The sequence below is a fragment of the Hordeum vulgare genome, chromosome 2H, assembly GCF_904849725.1.
Source record: "Hordeum vulgare subsp. vulgare chromosome 2H, MorexV3_pseudomolecules_assembly, whole genome shotgun sequence".
NCBI classification, from domain to species: domain Eukaryota; kingdom Viridiplantae; phylum Streptophyta; class Magnoliopsida; order Poales; family Poaceae; genus Hordeum; species Hordeum vulgare.
The window spans coordinates 505823706-505845325 of NC_058519.1; positions in this window are offsets into that span (position 1 = coordinate 505823706).

Sequence of the window (21620 nt, forward strand, 5' to 3'; positions counted from 1 at the left end):
CAACTCATGGGACCATCTTCAGTATTCTCCGGACTCTGGGCTGAAAGTTGTGGTGCCGGGCGGAGCTATTGTGCCAGACGGAGCTTTGCGCTGGGCTGATCAACATCGGAATACCACTTGCAGTTCTTGGTGATAGAGTCCCGAGACCCACTCCTTATCTCAGCCCTGGTTGCCTGCCAATCACCTTGTGTCGGCTCCTAGCCTCCTTCTCTACAACACGAGCCTTATACTGACCATGTGCCTCCATGCAAAATAGTTTCTTCATCTTCTCCTTGAGCTTCTTAGCCTAAGATGGCTCAGCATGAGAGGGCGCCAAACTGGAAGCAGCGCCACCCTCGGCCACATAGTCATCATCATCCTCGTCATCCTCATCCTCATGCAGATCGATCTCAGGAGCCGCATGAGTGGACCACTTGTCTTTGTGCCTCAGCTACACAATCTTGTGGGGAACCAACTCAGCACATTCAAACATGACGCCTGGAAAGGTCTTTACAAATCGACATGTTACACATCCAAAACCTCCACCTCATCATTTTTCCTCACAAAACTCACGACAGAGCAGCATATCCACCAGATATGAGTGTACGTGGTCCAGATTCCCAACACAGGGAAAGAGAGTGTGCGTGAAGATGCGATGCAAAATGTCAAGAAATGGTTCAAGCACATAGGTTGACTTGCCAGTGGTGGAGGAGATCTTCACAATGCTGAAGGGCGAGAGATGGTTCTTGTGAATGGATGTGGTCTCCTTGTGGGGGCGAAATCCAATTGGTTTATGGAGCCCCTTATCCTCATAGCCTAGCAGACACATGAACTCCTTCTAAGTAGTAGACAACAACTTCATTTGTCATCTAGGTCAAAGTCCTGTCCTCATCGGTTCCAAGATGGACCATAGCAAAGAACACACCCACCAACTCTGCATCAAAGTCCTTGTTGAACTTCATAAGGTTGGTAATATCAAGATTCTCACACATGCTAAGAGCATCACCAAAGTATTAGGCATTCTTATCCAGATAGTACACATCAATGGACTTGACATTTGGAACATACAGGTTCTCCTTGTGCTTGAGTATATCATTATAGATAGAAACCTGTTGCCAGGTCCAGAAGGGGCGGTTGCGAATAGTTTAATCTTGGGGTTCCTCAGACGAGTTGCGATGGCGGATGAGCCAGATCTCTTTGCTGGGCAACTGAGCCATTGACTGAGACTTCTTAGGCTTGGTTGCATGCTATTTGGCCTTTTGCTTGGGAGGTGGCTAATTGGAACTGTCCTCCTCTAAGGAGCAGTAGCGCTTAGAGCTCTCATGACTTGGGTTCATCCTATGCTCCCGTTGAGCAGAGTTGCCACCACTGGTATCAATGGCAAGAGGAGAAGGTGGGGATTGAGTCCAGCGGTCAGAATTACGGAAGAACGAGCAGAAACGGAGATCAGGCGGCGGTCTCCAGAGCACTTGGGTCGCGTGGAGAGAGAAGCACATGGAGGAAATGGGTGAATGGGTATGAGGGAGTGTGAACTTCCCCTGCCCGCCCCATAACCCCCTCATGCACCCGCCCAAGCGGTAGTACCGCGGTGGGGCAGTAGTACCACTGATAAGAGGTAGTAACTCCCAAGTCCCCGGTAGTACCACCTAAGATGAACACAAGGCAAATACACACTATGAATGGTGGCTTATGCAATTTATGAGGCTTAGATGAGAGTTGGAGACTCAGAAACCAGTAAATGGGAGGGACACTCCATGTTTAAAGACTCAAAAACGAAGAAAAACAAACTTGGAGTGACATAAAACACAAATAAGCTCTCAAAACAGAGTGCCTCACTAGGGGGGTGCCGAAGCCACGTATGTTTGAGCCAACTGGTATGTTACCGCGAAGATTTTAACCTTGGGCCCATGACCAATACTCGTCTTTGAGGCACAAGTACCATAAAAAATGGATGATGTGAAAGACTTGATCGATTTATGCATAATAAGGGGAGGGAGAGTTCATCGAGAGAACAATACACCCCTATGCCCATGTCTGCATCTAAACAAGATAATATGATGAGTGTGGTGGGGTGTGCAATACTTCAAGCCACATTCCTCAAATCAATGATATTTAGCTCATGCCTTAACTCACGAAATCGTGCTTCATCCAATGGCTTCGTGAATATATATGCAAGTTGATCATTAGTGTTGAGATGAATAAGATCAATCTTCCCACGCTTGATATGCTCCTGGATGAAGTGCTGACGAATCTCAATATGCTTCGTCATGTAGTGTTGAACCGGGTTGTTGGAGATCTCGATAGCACTCTGATACGTCTCCAACGTATCTATAATTTTTTATACTTCCAAGCTATTATATTATCATTCTAGGATACTTTTGGGAGTATATTTACCAATTAATATTATTTTTGAGCACTAACTTATGGACCCAGTGCCCAGTGCTAGTTGTTGTTTTCTACATGTTTTTGGCTTTTCAGGTTTACAGTATTGAACGAAGTCCAATTGCCACAAAACTTTTTGGTCATTTTTTCTGGATCAAAAGAAGACCTGGAAGCTTCGGGAGGAGGCCAGAGGCCTCATAGGGAGGCACGAGCCAACAGGACGCGACCAGGGGGTAAGGGGCGCCCTGTTTGCCTAGTGCTCCCCTGGGCTGCCTCCTCGCGTACCTCTTCGTCCTATAAATTCACAGATATCCCCAAAACCCTACAGAGCAACCCAAAACACTTTTTCCGCCACCGCAAGTCTCTGTTTCGCCATGTGCCCATCTCGAGCCCTTTTTCGGTGCCCTGTCGGAGGGGGTCGATCACGTAGGGCCTCTACATGATCCTTGCTTCTCCCATGGTGATGTGTGAGTAGTTCACCATAGACCTACGGGTCCGTAGTTAGTGCCTATATGGCTATCTATATCTCTCTTGATCTTCAATACAATGATCATCACAACTTCGCTTTGATCTATTCGATGTAAGTCTTTTGTGCGATGCGTTTGTTGGGATCCGATGAATTGTGAGTTTGTGTTCAGATTATTCATGGTAAATATTTGAGCCTTCTCTGAATTCTAAGTATGATTCTTATGTGCATGATCAACATAGCTTCGTAAATCTCTTCGATCTATTGATTTGTGTTGGCCAAGTAGATTGATCTTTCTTTAGTGAGAGGGGTGTGTTGTAGCGGGTTCAATCTAACAATTTCCTATATCCTAGTGACAGAAAGGGACAAGATACGTCTTTGTATTGTTGACACTAAGGATAAAATGATGTCGATAGTTCATATTAATTGAATTCTATTTGTCTACATCATGTCATCATTATCCAAGAATTACTTCGTTTTACATAATACTCTAGATGCATGGTGGATAGTGCTCGCTGGTGGAGTGATATTAATAGGTGCACGCAGGAGTCAGCCTACTTGCTTATGGACGTGATGCCTATATACACATGAGCATTGTCGTTAATATCACATAACTATGCGCTTTTCTACCAATTTCCCAACAGTAATTTGTTTACCCACCGTATGCTTACTTTCATGAAAGATGCCACTAGGGAAAACTATGCCCCCTGGTTCTATTCACTTATAAGTTTACAAACATTATAATTTCCTCACTACCTTTGTTTATATTTTATTTACTTTTCACTTTGCAACATCTATATACACACTTTACTTGCTTGCAAATAACAATACAAGGGGATTGACAACCCTCTTGCCCGCGTTGGGTGCAAGTGTTTGGTTCTTTTGTGTGCAATCACTGAAGACGGGGGATGGTTTTTACTCCTATTGGTTCGATAAACCTTGGTTCTCTACTGAGGGAAATACTTACCTATATTGTGCTGCATCACCCGTTCCTCTTCACAGAAAACCCAACGCAGATCACAAGCATCACACTCTCGTTGTCACAGTAAAGAGGCACTTTGTCACAAGTGACACCATAATCCTTTAAAGTTTGCCTCATCCAAAGAAAACTGTGAACATCAACTTGCGACGACTACATACTCGGCCTCGATGGACAAGAGAGAAACACAATTTTCTTTTTTGAACACCAACTTACAAAAGAGTTGCCAAGGCATTGGCAACCTTCGGAAGTTGACTTCCTCTCCACACGACCTCCCGTCCAATCCGAGTCCGAATATCCCATGAGATCAAACGAAGCACCTTTTGGATACCATAAGCCAAAGTTTGGGGTACGAGCCAAATATCAAAAGATTCGCTTGCCACCACATAGTGGCATTCCTTAGGTGTGGCTTGAAATTGTGCACAAATTTCCACATTCAACATAATATCTGATCTATATGCACAAAGATAAATGAAGGATCCAATCATGGAGCGATATACCTTTTGATCCACGGCTTTACCATTGGGATCAATGTCGAGTTGGCACTTAAGTGGCATGGGGGTCTTGGCCGGCTTGACATCATCCAACTTGAACCTCTTGAGCATGTCTTGAGTGTATTTTGCTTGGTTGATGAAGGTTCCCTAGCTTCTAATCCAAGCAGGAACTTCAACTCTCCCATCATAGACTTCTCAAACTCTTTGGTCATTAGTGCATCAAACTCATCATTGAAAGCTTTGTTAGAGGAACCAAAGATAATATCATCAACATATAGTTGGCATATGAACAAGCTACCTTTAACCCTCTTCGTGAAAAGAGTGGGATCAATTTTCCCAATTTCAAACCCATGGTCTCGCAACATATCACTAAGGTACTCATACCATGCACATGGGGCTTGTTTAAGGCCATAGAGTGCCTTATCGAGTTTGTATACATGATTGGGAACTTGGGATCCTCGAACCCTGTGGGTTGCTTGACATATACCAACATCTTAGGTGGACCATTAAGAAATGCACTCTTCACATCCATTTGATATAATTTGAAATCATGATGAGATGCATATACAAGTAACATGCTGATACGTCTCTGTCGTATCTACTTTTTCGAACTCTTTTGCCCTTGTTTTGGACTCTAATTTGCATGATTTGAATGGAACTAACCCGGACAGACGCTGTTTTCAGCAGAATTGCCATGGTGTTGATTTTGTGCAGAAATAAAAGTTCTCGGAACGTCCTGAAAATTTACGGAGATTTTTTCCGGAATAAAAGAAAAATACCTGCGCAAAGATCCACGTGAGGGGGCGTGCCAGTGGGCCACAAGCCCACAGGCCGCGTCCACCCCCTATGGTCGCGCCGTGCAGGCTTGTGGGGACCACGTGGCACCACTGCCCCCAATCTCAGCTCTATATCTTTTGTTTCGCCTGAAAAAAAATCTGAGAGAAAGTTTCATCGCGTTTTGCGATACGGAGGCGCCGCCACATCCTGTTCTTCATCTGGAGGGCAGATCTGGAGTCCGTTTCGGGCTCCGGAGATGGGAAATTGTCACCATTGTCATCATCAACCTTTCTCCATCGACAATTCCATGATGCTCTTCATTGTTCATGAGTAATCTCATCGTAGGCTTGCTGGACGGTGATGAGTTGGATGAGATCTATCATGTAATCGAGTTAGTTTTTGACGGGGATTGATCCCTAGTATCCACTATGTTCTAGATTGATGTTGCTACTACTTGGCTATGCTTAATGCTTGTCACTAGGGCCCGAGTGCCATGATTTTAGATCTGAACCTATTATGTTGTCGCCAATATATGTGTGTTTTAGATCCTATCTTGCAAGTTGTAGTCACCTACTATGTGTTATGACCCGGCAACCCCGGAGTGACAATAGCCGGAACCACTCCCGAAGATGACCATAGTATGAGGAGTTCATGTATTCACCGCGTGTTAATGCGTTGGTCTGGTTCTTTATTAAAAGGAGAACCTTAATATCCCGTAGTTTCCATTAGGACCCCGCTGCCACGGGAGGGATGGACAATAGATGTCATGCAAGTTCTTTTCCCTAAACACGTATGACTACATACGAAATACATGCCTACATTAGATTGATGAACAGGAGCTAGTTACATATCTATCTGTGTTATAGTTGTTACATGATGAATCACATCCGTCACACTCATCCATCACCGATCCCCTACCTACGAGTCTTTTACTATTGGTCCTCGCTACGTTACTTTTCCTAGGCTTGTCCCTTGCTACAAAAGAGATTGGGCCACTTTGCTGCTGCTGTCACTACTGCTATTACTTGTCGCTTTGCTGCTGCTGTTACTACTGTTGTTACTTGTTACTTTGCTTCTGCCGCTACTACTGTTCCTTGCTACTCCGCTGTTACTTGTTGCAAGACTTTGTTGGCGCTAACATCCCATCAACAAGGCTTTTTCTGGCACCGTTGTCGGGGATTGTCAAAGCTTTTTCTGGTGTCGTTGCTATCATACTACCTTGCTACTGATACTTTGCTTGCAGACACTAATCTTTCAGGTGTGGTTGAATTGACAACTCAGCTGCTAATACTTGAGAATATTCTTTAGCTTCCCCTTATGAGCGAATCAATAAATTTGGGTTGAATACTCTACCTCGAAAACTGCTGCGATCCCATACGCCTGTGGGACATCAAGGCTTTTTCTGGCGCTGTTGCCGAGGAAGCACAACTATATTCTCAGAGTCACTTGGGATTTACGTTTGCTGATCACTATGAGGAATCCGAAAGATCCAAGAACTAAAATCCCGCCTTCCACTACGAGGAGAGGTAAGGAACTACCATCTAGCTCTGCACTTGATTCGCCTTCAGTTATGAGTAAGTTTGCGACTTCGCCTCCTGCTAGAAATCTTGATATGTCGCCTGTGCTTGATGATGCTACTTCTGCTGCCCATGATGCTATGCTTGATACTATGCCTGATGATGCTATGCTAGATACTATGCCTGATGATGCTATGCTTAATACTATGCCTGATGATGCTATTCCTGATACTGCTTTGCCACTTGGTGCATTCCTGATACTGCTTTGCCACTTGGTGCATTCCTTGATGCACATATTACTAGAGTTGCTGCTAGATGTGATGATACTTCTGAAATTGCTGATACTATTGAAGTAGAACCTGCTACTATGCCTGAATTGCCTGTTATGCCTGATACGCGCTACGTTATGGAGGGAGAGATAGCTGAGGATTTTCTTGCATGTAAGGATAGCTATGATGTTGAGAAATTACTGCGCAAGTGGAAAAAAAATCTCTGAACGCTAGGATGAAATACGACCCGAAGTTTGCCACTTCGCCTATCTTTGTGACCGATAAGGATTATGAATTCTCTGTCGACCCTGAGTTAATCACTCTGGTCGAATCTGATCCCTTTCACGATTATGAGTCTGAAACGGTTGTAGCCCATCTTACCAAATTGCACGATATAGCCACCCTATTCACTAGTGAGGAAAAGATCTGCCACTACTATATGCTCAAGCTGTTTCCTTTCTCACTAAAGGATGATGCTAAGACCTGGTTCACTTCTCTTGCTCCTGGTTGTGTGCGTAGCCCCCAGGATATGCTCTGAAAAATATTTCCCTGCCCATAAGAAGCAAGCTGCCTTGCAGGAAATATACAACTTTGCTCAAGCTGAAGAAGAGAGTCTCCCACAAGCTTGGGGGAGGCTTATCCAGCTACTAAATGCTTTGCCAGATCACCCTCTTGAGAAGAATGAAATACTTGATATCTTCTATAATGGACTTACCGATGCTTCCAAAGACCACCTAGATAGTTGTGCCGGTAGTGTTTTTAGGGAACGAACTGTAGAACAAGCTGAGATTCTACTGAATAACATCTTGTGCAATGAGAATGCTTGGACTATTCCCGAACCACCTCCTAAGCCAACTCCGAAGAAAAGAGGTATTCTATTCCTCAAACCTGAAGATATGCAAGAAGCCAAGAAATCTATGCAAGAGAAAGGCATTAAATCTGAAGATGTCAAAAATCTACCACCTATCGAAGAGATCCATGGTCTCGATAACCCGATACAGGTAGTAGAAGTAAATTCTCTGCGTAGGTTTGATGAGAGTGATATTCCTTTTGATAAACCTGCTAGCTTATGCATGGATGAATTTGATAACTTCGTTGCCAAACAACAGAGTTTCAATGATTATGTTGGCAGACAATTGGAAAAGAATGCTCGTATGCTTAGTTATTTAAGTGCTTGTGTGGACAGAAACGTCAATGATCTTAAGCTTCTGAGTAAACATGCTTCTATGGTTACTACTCAGGTAGAACAAGTACTTAAAGCTCAAAATGACTTGCTCAATGAGTTGAATGACAATTTCGTCAGAGTCGTTACTAGAGGCCGTAGAATGACCCAGGAACCTTTGTATCCTGAGGGTCATCCGAAGAGAATTGAACAAGATTCTCAAGGAGTTAGCACTGATGCACCTAGTCATCCTAGAAAGAAGAAGGAAGACGATAGGAACCTGCACGCTAGCAACCCTGTTGCTGCTACCCCTGAGAGTCCAAACGATGCCTCTGTCTCTGATGCTGAAACACAATATGGTGATGAACATGAGCCTAATGATAATATCAATAGTGATGTTCATGAAGATGGTCAACCTAGCAATGAAAAGGATGTGGAGATTGAACCTAGTGTTGATCTTGACAACCCACAGCCTAAGAATAGGAGATACGATAAGAATGACTTCGCTGCTAGGAAGCACGGTAAAGAAAGGGAGCCATGGGTTCAGAAACCTATGCCCTTTCCTCCCAAACCATCCAAGAAAAAGGATGATGAAGATTTTGAGGGCTTCGTTGAAATGATCAGACCTATCTTTCTGCAGATGCGTTTGACTGATATGCTCAAGATGTCTCCGTATGCTAAGTGCATGAAAGATATTGTGACTAATAAGAGGAGGATACCTGATCATGAGATCTCCACCATGCTCGCCAATTACACTTTCAAGGGTGGAACTCCGAAGAAACTAGGTGATCCCGGTGTGCCCACTATACCTTGCTCCATTAAAGGCAACTACGTTAGAACTGCGTTGTGCGACCTTGGAGCCGGTGTTAGTGTTATGCCTCTCTCTCTTTATCGTAGGCTTGAACTGGATAAGTTGACACCCACTAAAATCTCTCTGCAAATGGCCGACAAATCAACTGCTTTCCCTATCGGCATTTGCGATGATGTGCCTGTTGTGGTTGCTAACACCACTATCTTAACAGACTTTGTTATCTTGGACATTCCCGAGGACGATGCCATGGCTGTCATCCTCGGAAGACCCTTTTTAAACACTGCAGGGGCTGTTATAGATTGCAACAAAGGCAATGTCACTTTCCATGTCAACGACAATGAGCATACGGTGCACTTTTCGAAGAAACAATATCGAGTACATTGCATCAATGCTATCGAAAAAACTTCATCGATTCTTATTGGGAGCTTTGAATGCCCTATTCCTCGTGTCAAGATGAAGTATGATTTGCTTGTTGGGGAGATACACATCCCCATTGAGGTGACCTAGTGACTATTCAGAAATTCTCCGTCTTCTTTTGCGATTCGAAAAAGTTTTGTCGAGGGGATTTGATCAACCCCATTGACGGATTTCTTTCGATGACCACGAGATGGATGAATCGAGGAGTCACATACCTCTGTTCCAAGATTTCATCTTCCGTTGCTTAGAATAAAAATGATAGGTTTAGTTTAGTTTTCCCTGTTTTCTGTTTTAGCGTCCGGTAGAAAAGTACCTCGAAAATCAAAGTTCTCCGAACGCTGTGAAAATCTAGTATGGTTTTTTCTTGATTTTTTGAAAAATACTGGGACAAAGAGTTTGTCTGGGGGCCACACTAGTGGGCCACAAGCCCTAGGGGTGCGGGCACCCCCCTGGCCGTGCCACCTAGGCTTGTGGGGCCCACAGGCACCCCCTCCACTCATTCTTGCTCCCATCCAGTTCTCCTACCTCCAGAAAAAATCATTTCGCAGCTCAAACCCGTGTTCTTGCTCCTCTTGCCGGGATTTTTGATCTCTTTGCTCAAATCACCGTTCTCCGAACTGTTTTGGGGAAATTACTCCTTGGTAAGTGACTCCTCCATTGGTCCAATTAGTTTTTGCTCTAGTGCCTTATACTCCGCGTATTTTTGCTGCCTTGGTGACCATGTTCTTGAGCTTTGCATGCTAATTCTAGCTGGTCCCAAGTATTTTTGATGCGTAATATGGTCTCCAGGCACTTGTTGGAGTAGTTGCTACAAGTTTCGTTGAGCCTTATTCACCTTCCCTTAGAATCACTAAAAATTTCAGAATTTTTCAGAGATAGAAAGGGAAAAGATGAGGAGGTTCTTAAGAGGCTCGTCAAGCCGTGACCCAAAGGATGAGGGGAGTGAGAAGAAGCCCAAGTATTTGGTCCCTCGAGTCGCAGAAGTTCGAGCGTGTGAGTGGCCAAGCGACGTGTTCTTACGCGTCGCTGGAATTTATGAGGACTTTTATCACTTGGTGGAGAACGCAGGCCTTACCGCCTTCGTTGAAGATAAGTGTCCACAATACCTCCTCCTCACTAATATCTTCATACAAAGCTTTAACTTCTATGCGAGGAAGAATCCTCCTATGGTTGATTTTAAACTTTATGATATCCCGCAGCGCATGTCACTCCAGGATTTTTGCAATGTTTGCAAATTACCTTACATTGGGGATATTCATGAACCTCGTCCATGGGATTTGGAAGCTTTCATCAGTACAATTGCTATAGGAGAGGAGAGAGGAGTGTCTTGCGCTAGAGCTGCTAGCATTCATTTTCCCGTGCTTCGGTACTTTTCACTATTTGTGGAAAAATGTTTGATTGGTCGTGGGAAAGCTGGGTCAGTTAGTTCCCCAGATCTTGCAGTCTTGCGCGAAGCCCTTTATAATGATAAAACTTATAGCTTGGGCGCTATAGTAGCTCAACGGTTGAACCTAAACCGTTCTAAGGGTGTTGTCTATGGAGGTATCTACGTTACTCGTCTTGCTAGACACTTTGAGATACCTATCAGACTGGAGGAGGAAGAAGAGATTCTTTTTCCCGAGAGATATCTAGATTACGATAGCATGGTTCGCCATGACTTTCTTGATAGAGATATAAATAGAAGGATCATTTATAACCTGGTATTTAGTCAGGGTACTCGTGAGACTATTACTTTGCCTGCTCCTTCTTTGTTCAATCTTCATGCAGGCAGGTACATTATTATTCCCTCGGACATCTACGCATATTGGGGCTTGGCCCAACCACAGGTGCCCGTGCCCGAGCCGCCAGTCGAGTACCATACGCCAGTTTATCAGTGGGAGCCAGAGGTGCTCATACAGCAGTGGCATCCTCAGTCCACTCCGGAGTACCCAGGAGCTGGTTATTTCCCTCCTTGGGAGTAGACCAAGTTAGGCCAAAAGCCTAAGCTTGGGGGAGTATGTGTTCTCACCGACTTTACATTCTTGCTTATGCTTTCATTTTGTTCGTCGGTGTTCACACTTTGCCACTGTATCATCCATGCTAGTTTATTTTGTTTTTCTCGTTTTCTTTTCGTGTGTCTGTCTAGTTTGAGAAAAACCAAAAAAATTTCTTTTTCTTCTTTTGCTTGTTGGGAGCTTTCCCATGTAAATAGTTTTCTTTTTCTTTGGGTCAAGGTAGAAGATATTGGTTACAATGTTTAGTGGCTCTTGCATGCATACCTGTTTAGCTTTCAAAGAGCCATATTACTTTGTCTTCTCCTTTGTGTTTGCCTACAGATTCCAGCTTTAGTCCAATGCACGAGCACTCTTATTATTGTTCACATCGTTCGGTCGTGCAAGTGAAAGGCAATAATGACGATATATGATGAAGTGACTGAGCCTGGAAAAGCTGGTATGAACTCGATCTATTTTGTTTTTGTAAATATGACTAGCTCATCATCCCTGATTCAGCTTTGTTGTGAGAGAAACATGTTTGCAATGACAACTTAGAGATCATAGTTGCTTATGCCATGCTTATTTAACTAGGAGCTTATAATGGTTTGTCTTGGTTGCCAACATGAATGTTGAGATGACTATGATGTAGTATGATAGGATGGTATCCTCCTTTGAATGTTTCAAGTGGCTTGACTTGGCGCATGTTCACGCATGTAGTTGAAACAAAATCAACATAGCCTCTATGATGTTCATGTTCATGGTGATTTATGTCCTACTCATGCTTGCACTCAATGTTAGTTACTCTCAATGCATTTTGATGACTGTTGTCGCTCTCTAGTTGGTCGCTTCCCAGTCTTTTGCTAGCCTTCACTCGTACTAAGCGGGAATACTGCTTGTGCATCCACTTCCATAAACCCAAAGTTGTGCCATATGAGTCCACCATACTGTGACAGCCCGATGCCGACGTTCCAGAAGGTTCCCCCTTTATTTCCGTTCCCGTTGTGTGATTAGTTTTATTTGTTGCATCGTCATTTAGTTTGCATCGTCGCATCATGCATGGCATCATGTCAACTGTGTTTTGTCGGTGTTGCTTGTTGCTCCGTGTTGTTGGGTGTTAGTGCTTTGTGAGTGTGACGTCGTTTGTTAGCGTGATGAGAATGCGTGCGTGAGAGCCACCGCTAAACCCTTTTGCACCGAGGACCTAAGACCTTTACTCCCCCTCTCCCCTCTTATTTCGTTTTTGCGGTTGGCTAAAGTTTCCCGTTCTAAACCCCTATTCAAAAGGGGTTCGTCTTCTTCTTTTCAATAAAAGTCCTTTTATTAAACGTGGGGGCAACCCCTAGGTTTTGCCTTATTTTTTTCCTTTGTTATTTTTTTTAAAACTAGAGACCCTTTTATTTATAAAAGGGGGTTTGTTTATTATTTAAAAAGAAAGGGTATTATTTTAATTCTTAAAAAGGTTTCATTTTATTTGTTTTAAAATGCCCAAGCTATTTTATAGTTGGGGTATATTTTTTAAAAAGGGAGCTAAAAGCATTTTTCTATTTTTTTAAAAAACCTTTACCATTTTTTGTTGGAGTTTTTCTGTTTTTTTAAAAGAGGAAAAAAAGCTAAGAGGGAGAGAAAGGCCCGAGGCCAACCGGCCCAACCCTAGCGACAGGGGACCCTTCCCTCGCTCGATCCCCCTGTTCCCCCTCCTCGCGCCGTCATCGTCCTCTCGTCCTCCCGAGCATCTCCTGCCCGATCCCCCCCTAGGCCGCCGTGCTCACTGCGCCCCGCCGGCTCGCCCCGCCGCCGGAGTTCCCTCCCGAGCCGCGCGAGCCCTCGCCTCTGTCCCCACGCGCCGCCCTCGATCCTGCCGAGCCGCCTCCAGGGCCTCGGTCTCGCCCCCGCGCGCCGCCTCGAGCCGCCCTGGCCTCGCCTTCGGTCGCCGCCCGCCGGAGGTCCTCCTCCCAGCGCCGATGTGCTCTCCTCGGTGACCGCGCCGCCAGCCCCGAGCCGCAGCCGTTCCCCGCGCTACCCCCGTGCCGTCCTCCGCCACCACGCCGATTCCGGGTCGCCCGAGCCGCCTGTGCCCTCGGCCTTGGCCGCTCTTCCCTCGAGCTCGCCGGACCCGCATGCCTCCCCTCGTCCCGCTCGACGGCCCTGCGTGCCGCCCCGCCGTGCTGCGCCCCGTCGCGCTTGACCTCGCCCGTCGCCCGACCAGCCCGGGCTGCCGCGAGCCCCCATGCCCGCGCCGGCTTGCTGGTCCCTGCAGCGTGCGCCCTCTCGTCGGCGCCGCCCCGCCAGGGCCGCCTCCTCTCGCCGGCCTCGCCCCTCGCGAGCTCGCCATGCCAAAGCCGGACGCGTTCCCCGCGCCGCCTCCCCGAGATGCGTCGGGTTGCTGTCGTTTGCTTGATGTTGCTGTCGAGTGATGTAGCTTGTTGCCGCTGTTGCTCCGTGTTGCCGCATGCCGCTGCTGCTGCCTGTTGCTAGGCGTTGCCCGCTTGCCTGCGTTAGTTGTTGCTGCTCTAGCTGTTGCTTTGCTGCTGCCCTGCTTGCCGGTTGCGCCGCTAGCTAGCTTGCTTGCCTGCTGCCCTGTTGCATTTTACTTGCTGCGGACATGTGTTGTTGTTGTGCCATGTTGTTGGTTGTTGCTTGGGTGGCTTTGCTGCTTGCTTGCTCTGCCTCGCTGCGCCTTGCTACTGCTTGCTGTTGCCGCATGCTCCTGGTGATGCATGTGTCGTTGTCGATGTCGCCGATTAGTTGATGTTGCCTGATAGCTGTTTTTGCTAGCTATTGTTGCTAGGTTGCTTGATGTGCCTTAGCCGCTGCTGCTATAGCTAGTGTTGTAGATGTTGCTTTGCTTTGCTTGCTTGCGTGTTGCTGCCGCTTGCGTCGCCGCGTGCACCAACCCCCTCCATGGAATCGACAAGTTCGCCGCGAGTACCACGTCGTCCTCGACGACCCCGACCATCTTCGGAAAAAACGAGTTCGACTACCGTCGCCGAAGACCGTGAACCACGACGCCGAGCGAATGACTACCGTCGACAAGACCCGAGTACCACGATGACCATGACTTCCACGACGTCCGCTACGAACCGATCCGCTTCGATATGCACGCGTCGAAGGTATACCGATGAGACGTGGCCGTGAACCGTTTACATGTGTTGTATGGGATGAAAGTATGTTTTGCGTCGTATGTTGACCGTTGCACGTTGTGTTCCTCTTTTGTTGTGCCCGACACATGGGAACCCGGTAACCGGGATCACCCCATCTTTACTTACCGTTCCCGCACGCGTTCCCAGTATGTTGGCACGATATCTCGACGAGTATCGTGATAGGAACGTTGCCGTGGCATCGTTTTCGTTTTGCCACCATAGTTCCCCTTTAGCTCGCCGTGGCGATACCTGCTTCTCTCCCTTCTTGCCGTTTTTATACTCGCATGCATGACGCATTCATGGCATATACATCTTGTGTTGCATGTTCTTGTGCCGTAGCTCCGTTCTAAGTCCGACGTGCTGTCGACTAGGTTTTCATGTAGGTTCATCGCTCACCCCTTGCCATGTTAACAACATTTAATATTGCCGTGTAAATAATCGGGAGTGAATTAAATAATTAAACGTGGAGTATCGTCGATATGCAACCCGTTGCATATCGAGCTTCACTTAATGTGTAGTGTTTGTGTGAGGTGAATTGCCATGCCATGCCTTGCATCTTTGATCTGATCATGCATCATGGTAGGTTTTGCATCATGTTGTGCATCGTGTGGTGAATATTTGTGTTGATGTTTGTTTCCGGTTTGCTCCGTCTCGATAGAGTTCCGCAAGCGTGTCGGAATGTGAGGACCCGTTCGACCACGTTGGTTCGCCGACTTCTCCGAGTTGTTCTTCTTCCAAGCGGGATCTCAGGCAAGATGATCTTTTCCCCAGATACCATTACTATCATTGCCATGCTAGTTTTACCGTTTCTATATTTTATGTCTCATTGCCTACCACCTGTTAAATATCAGCCTCTCAACAATGCCATGATTACCTTCAACCTGTTCGACCTAGCAAACCACTGATTGGCTATGTTACTGCTTGCTTAACCCTGTTGTTAGCGTTGCTAGTTGCAGGAGTAGTTGCTTCCATGTGATAACATGGGTTCCTTGTCATATCACCTTATTTAAATGTTATTTAATTTAATGGACCTATATACTTGGTAAAAGGTGGAAGGCTCGACCTTTCTAGCCTGGTGTTTTGTTCCACCTTTGCCCCCTTAGTTTTCGGCTACCGGTATTATGTTCCATAAACGAGCGCTCCTAACACGATCGGTGTTGTTATGGGGACCCCCTTGATAATTCGTTTTAGATTAAAGCTGGTCTGGCAAGGCCCAACTTTGGTACTACTTTTGCCTAATAACTAAATAACTGCATAGGGAGTAATTAACCCGAGGATAATTTAATCAACCCCCGGGCCAGTGCTCCTCATGAGTGTTGGTCCAAATTGGCAGACTACGGGCCACTGCGGGGCAACCCGAGGTTTGGTATCTCCTAGTGTGACCCATCCGTCGTGTCCTGAGAACGAGGTATGCGACTCCTATCGGGATCGTCGACACGTCGGGCGGCCTTGCTGGATTAGTTTTACCTTTGACGGAATATCTTGTGCATCGGGATTCCGGTGATGCTTTGGGTAATCTCAGAGTTGAGGTTTTCCACTAGGGAATCCGACGAGATCGCGAGCTTCGTGATTGAGGATTTCTATGAGGCTTGTGGTAATTTGTGATGGACTAGTTGGAGCATCCCTGCAGGGTTAAATCTTTCGGAAAGCCGTGCCCGCAGTTATGTGGCAACGTGGAAGCTTTGTTTAACACTAGTTCTAGATAACTTGAAGTTAATTTAATTAAAACATGCCAACTGTGTGCGTAACCGTGACTGTCTCTTTTGTGAGTTCCTTCTCTAATCGAGGACACGATGGGGTTATGTCTGACGTAGGTAGGTGTTCAGGATCATTCATTTGATCATCAGTAGACACGTCCGTTATGCGTAGATCTCCCCCCTCTTATTACTTGTACCCGTAAGTTAGCCACCATATATATATGCGTAGCCGCTGCTGCAACCTCACCACTTAACCATGCCTCACCCATTAAGCTTTGCTAGTATTGATACCTTTGGAAATGAGATAGCTGAGTCCCCTGTGGCTCACAGATTACTACAACACCAGTTGCAGGTATAGGTAAAGATTACTTGACGCGAGCGCGTTGATTGTTCATTTGGAGTTGCTTCTTCTTCTTCTTCTTCATCGATCTAGGATGGGTTCCAGGCCGGCAGCCTGGGATAGCAAGGATGGACGTCGTTCTTATTTTTCTCGTTTGTTTTCGTCCGTAGTCGGACCCTGCTCTTACTCTTGATGATTATGTAATGTACTGATGTGACTCTCATGTAGCTTGTGGCGAGTGTAAGCCAATTCTATTATATATCTCTTCTTTTCAGTACATGTACTTGTAACGATATCCATTCTTGCGACACGACGAGATGCGCTTCTATCCCTGACGAGGCCTTCGTGCCAAATTGAGGATAGTGTCGCATCTTGGGCGTGACACATACCTACCTATGTGCGGTATCTACCTGCCGTTCCAAGTAAATTTGCATGTGCCACTCTCTAAACCTTCAAGAAATAATCTGTTTTGCTTGCCCAAACCGCTCATGTGGTGACAGGGGGCTATTGGTATCTTCCATGCTAGGCGTGTTATCCTCGATATGTATTTATTCACTATCATTCATGAGAAAGGGGTCGGTAATTGGAATTCCCAGTTCCATGCTCAAATCGAAAAGATAATTGCAAACAAAACTCCCCCAGGATTGATGTTGGTATGGACGGTACCCGAGGATTCGGCTAGCCGTGGAGTGTGATTGATTGGTGGTGGGGGAGTCAAAACTTTACTTTTCTGTTTGGGAACCGCCTATAGCATGTGTAGCGTGGAAGATGTTGAGAACTCTTAGTCATTGCGTTGACAATAAAAGCATGCCACCCAAAATTATGATCTCTGTTTTCAAAGCTTGAGCTCTGGCACCTCTGCAAATCGATGCTTCCCTCTGCGAAGGGCCTGTGTATTTATGTTCCTATTGAGTCATCCTCCTCTTACAAAAGCACCAATTAGAGAGCACCTCTGTCATTTTTATGCTTTGCTTTTAACTGTGTTGAGTGTGACTATGACTGGATCTTCATTGCCTTGAATTACAATGTTTAGTCAGCCCTTGGTCTTTGAAGGTGCTCTGCTTTTATGTTTTGTGGTCTCAGAAAGAGCTAGCGAGATACCATCTATTCATACTGCTTCATGTTGTTTTGATTGAAGTGTTGACATTTGAGGCTTATTATTATTTGCTCGCTAGTTGATTATGCCATTGATATGAGTTTACCGTGAGACCTAGATGTCATTTGCTTTTGTGGTTTGCTTGTGATCTTGCTGAAACTCTGGTTATGAGTTAGACATAGTTGCAACAACAAGATCAAACAGAGTTCGTCAAAGATTTTCTTTTGTCTCTCTTAGTTTGTCAACTGAATTGCTTGAGGACAAGCAAGACTTTAAGCTTGGGGGAGTTGATACGTCACCGTCGTATCTACTTTTACGAACTCTTTTGCCCTTGTTTTGGACTCTAATTTGCATGATTTGAATGGAACTAACCCGGACTCACGTTGTTTTCAGCAGAATTGCCATGGTGTTGTTTTTGTGCAGAAATAAAAGTTCTCAAAATGTCCGGAAAATTTATGGAGATTTTTTCTGGAATAAAAGAAAAATACCTGCACAAAGATCCACGTGAGGCACCGTGCAGGCTTGTGGGTCCCACGTGGCACCATCGCCCCCAATCTCATCTCTATATCTTCCGTTTCGCCTGAAAAAAAATCAGAGAGAAAGTTTCATCGCGTTTTGCGATACGGAGGCGCCGCCACATCCTGTTCTTCATCTGGAGGGCAGATCTGGAGTCCGTTTCGGGCTCCGGAGAGGGGAAATTGTCACCATCGTCATCATCAACCTTTCTCCATCGATAATTCCATGATGCTCTTCATCGTTCGTGAGTAATCTCATCGTAGGCTTGCTGGACAGTGATGAGTTGGATGAGATCTATCATGTAATCGAGTTAGTTTTTGACGGGGATTGATCCCTAGTATCCTCTATGTTCTAGATTGATGTTGCTACTACTTGGCTATGCTTAATGCTTGTCACTAGGGCCCGAGTGCCATGATTTCAGATCTGAACCTATTATGTTGTCGCCAATATATGTGTGTTTTAGATCCTATCTTGCAAGTTGTAGTCACCTACTATGTGTTATGACCCGGCAACCCCGGAGTGACAATAGTCGAAACCACTCCCGGAGATCACCATAGTATGAGGAGTTCATGTATTCACCGCGTGTTAATGCGTTGGTCCGGTTCTTTATTAAAAGGAGAACCTTTATATCCTGTAGTTTCCATTAGGACCCCGCTGCCACTGGAGGGATGGACAATAGATGTCATGCAAGTTCTTTTCCCTAAGCACGTATGACTACATACGGAATACATGCCTACATTAGATTGATGAACGGGAGCGAGTTACATATCTCTCCGTGTTATAGCTGTTACATGATGAATCACATCCGTCACACTCATCCATCACCGATCCACTACCTACGAGTCTTTTACTATTGGTCCTCGCTACGTTACTTTTCCTAGGCTTGTCCCTTGCTACAAAAGGGATTGGGCCACTTTGCTGCTGCTGTCACTACTGCTATTACTTGTCGCTTTGCTGCTGCTGTTACTACTGTTGTTACTTGTTACTTTGCTTCTGCCGCTACTACTGTTCCTTACTACTGTTGTTACTTGTCGTTGCTATCATACTACCTTGCTACTGATACTTTGCTTGCAGACACTAATCTTTCAGGTGTGGTTGAATTGACAACTCAGCTGCTAGTACTTGAGAATATTCTTTAGCTTCCCCTGGTGAGCGAATCAATAAATTTGGGTTGAATACTCTACCCTCAAAAACTGCTGCGATCCCATACGCTTGTGGGACATCACATGCGAATATATTAAAGTTGTGCAATGGGAGAAAAAGTTTCACCATAGTCGATACCCTCGACTTGGGAGTAGCCTTATGCCACCAATCTTTCCTTATTGCGAATTATGACACTGTTCACATCTTGCTTGTTCTTAGAGATCCATTTGGTTCTAATAACATTGTGATTCTCCTTTGGTCTTTGTACCAATCACCACATTTCGTTTCACTCGAAGTTTTTGAGTTCATCGTGCATGGCTTCAAGCCATTCCATGTCCTCGGACGCCTCTTGTACCTTTAGGGGTTTAATGTAAGAAACAAATGCGTGATGTGCATGAAAGTTTGTTAATTGACTATGAGTGCTTACCCCTTTATTCAAGCTTCCATAGAGGTTCTCCAAAACATGTTATTTATGTTTAAGCTTGGAAGCAATCTTGGTGGCTCGTCTTTCTAAAATCTCCTCCATGGAAGGTCGAGGAGCATTATCTTGACTATCTTGAGCGCCGTCATGAGCTTGATCTTGATCTTGAGCATGACCTTGATCTTGAGTTTTCTCAGGGGTGTGAACTTGATCTTGGGCACCAGTTGGTGTATTACCATCATCATGAGGTTGATCTTGCCCTTGATCTTGTTCACTTGGTTGAGGGCCTTCATATATTTCTTCAGAAGCATGTGGATCTTGCATTGGTGATAGTTCCGCATGCGTGGAACATTGTCCTTCTCCTTTGGCCACAAGGGGTTCCTCAATGGGTAGGAAGTGTCCCACAACCATTCTTCTTATGGCGTGGGGAGGAATTTCATGACCTACATCACAAATACTACTTTGCTCCACTTCGGAGCCCTTATTTTCATCAAACTCCATGTTATGCATATCCTCATTGAGTCCATTGAACTTGTTAAGGACACGGTAAGTGAGGCAGTCCGGGACTAAGGGTCCTTGGCCCGCTTACCTATTTTTGTGGGCTGAACTTCTGAGCTGTCCTACTATTATTGGAATCCGGACATATAAGGCAATGTCGTATCCAAGACAGACTCTTATAAAGACTTGACGTGCACCCCACGTCCACGTGTTAATCGACATGTTTTCTCTTCTGTGTAACCGACATTGTGTAGCCCTAGTACCCCTGGTATCTATATAAATCGGAGGGCTTTAGTTCATAGGACAAGTTAAGACCATTATTCCTAGGGTTTAGACCACAACATACGATCTCGAGGTAGATAAACTCTGTACTTGATAATCCATCATCAGTATAAACAAGAGCAGGACGTAGGGTCTTACCTCCATCAAGAGCGCCCAAACCTGGGTAAACATCATCTCCTTTGCCTCTTGTCATCCATCAATCCAAGATCCACAGTTTGGGACCCCTACCCGAGATCTACTGGTTTTGACACCAACATTGGTGCTTTCATTGAGAGCTCCATTGAAGGATCACGAAAAGGATCGATGGCTCGCTTGGTCACCAACAAAGACATTAGCACCGGGGATATCCTCGTCTCCGCCCAACTCTCCCTGTTTGGCAGCATTGCCCTGCATATTGAAGCAACTCGTCAGCACGACCAGATCGACGGATTCGCCCAAGGCTAGGGAATCAAGTTCGGTGACCTAGATTACGTCACCGATGCCCAAGGCAATCTGGTCCTCGTTGGGTTCTCAGCTTCGGTCGAAGAGACCGAAAACCCTGAAGCCTTGACTTCGGGTCCCCTCCCTGACTTCGTGTCTGGGACTGTGCCTGCTTCAGATCCGACCTCAAGCATGGATCTGACCATTGCATTAGGAAACCAGGGGTTAACCTTGTCCAAGCACACTCTCTGTGTTAACGCACCAAATATCAACTCCGCCAAACCTACGATGACTAGTCCGGCCAATCCTTAGCTGTCAAACGAGACGATGGCCCAGACCCGGACTATGGAAATTTTGGACGTCCCAGCCCCAACCTATGATTAGGTCGGTTTTGAGCCTGGTCACACAAAATTTTATTTCCCACCCACCACCCACTTAGTAGCCACTATTGAAGATTTAACTTGTATGCTGGACTTCTCTTTGGATGAGGCCGAAGATACATTTACGGATGTCGACAGATCTGCTCCTCCCATGACTGGACGATGGACGACCACCTCCACTTATCATGTGTACATGGTGGACACCTCTAAGGATGATGGTGCCACAGGGAAGAGTGATGACGACACAACAATAAAAAAAGTGGCGATGAACCCCAAAGGCGCGAGGATCGCAAAAAGCCTAAGGAACATAAGTGCAAGGAAAGCAATACGGTAACCAATGAATACACTACCCCGGATGACCCAGAGAAACCTATTGATCCCCTGCTCCCGAACACATGCTCGCCAATTTAGACGGACACCCATATCTGGATAAGTTCGAGGACCTCGACCATTCCGAGGAT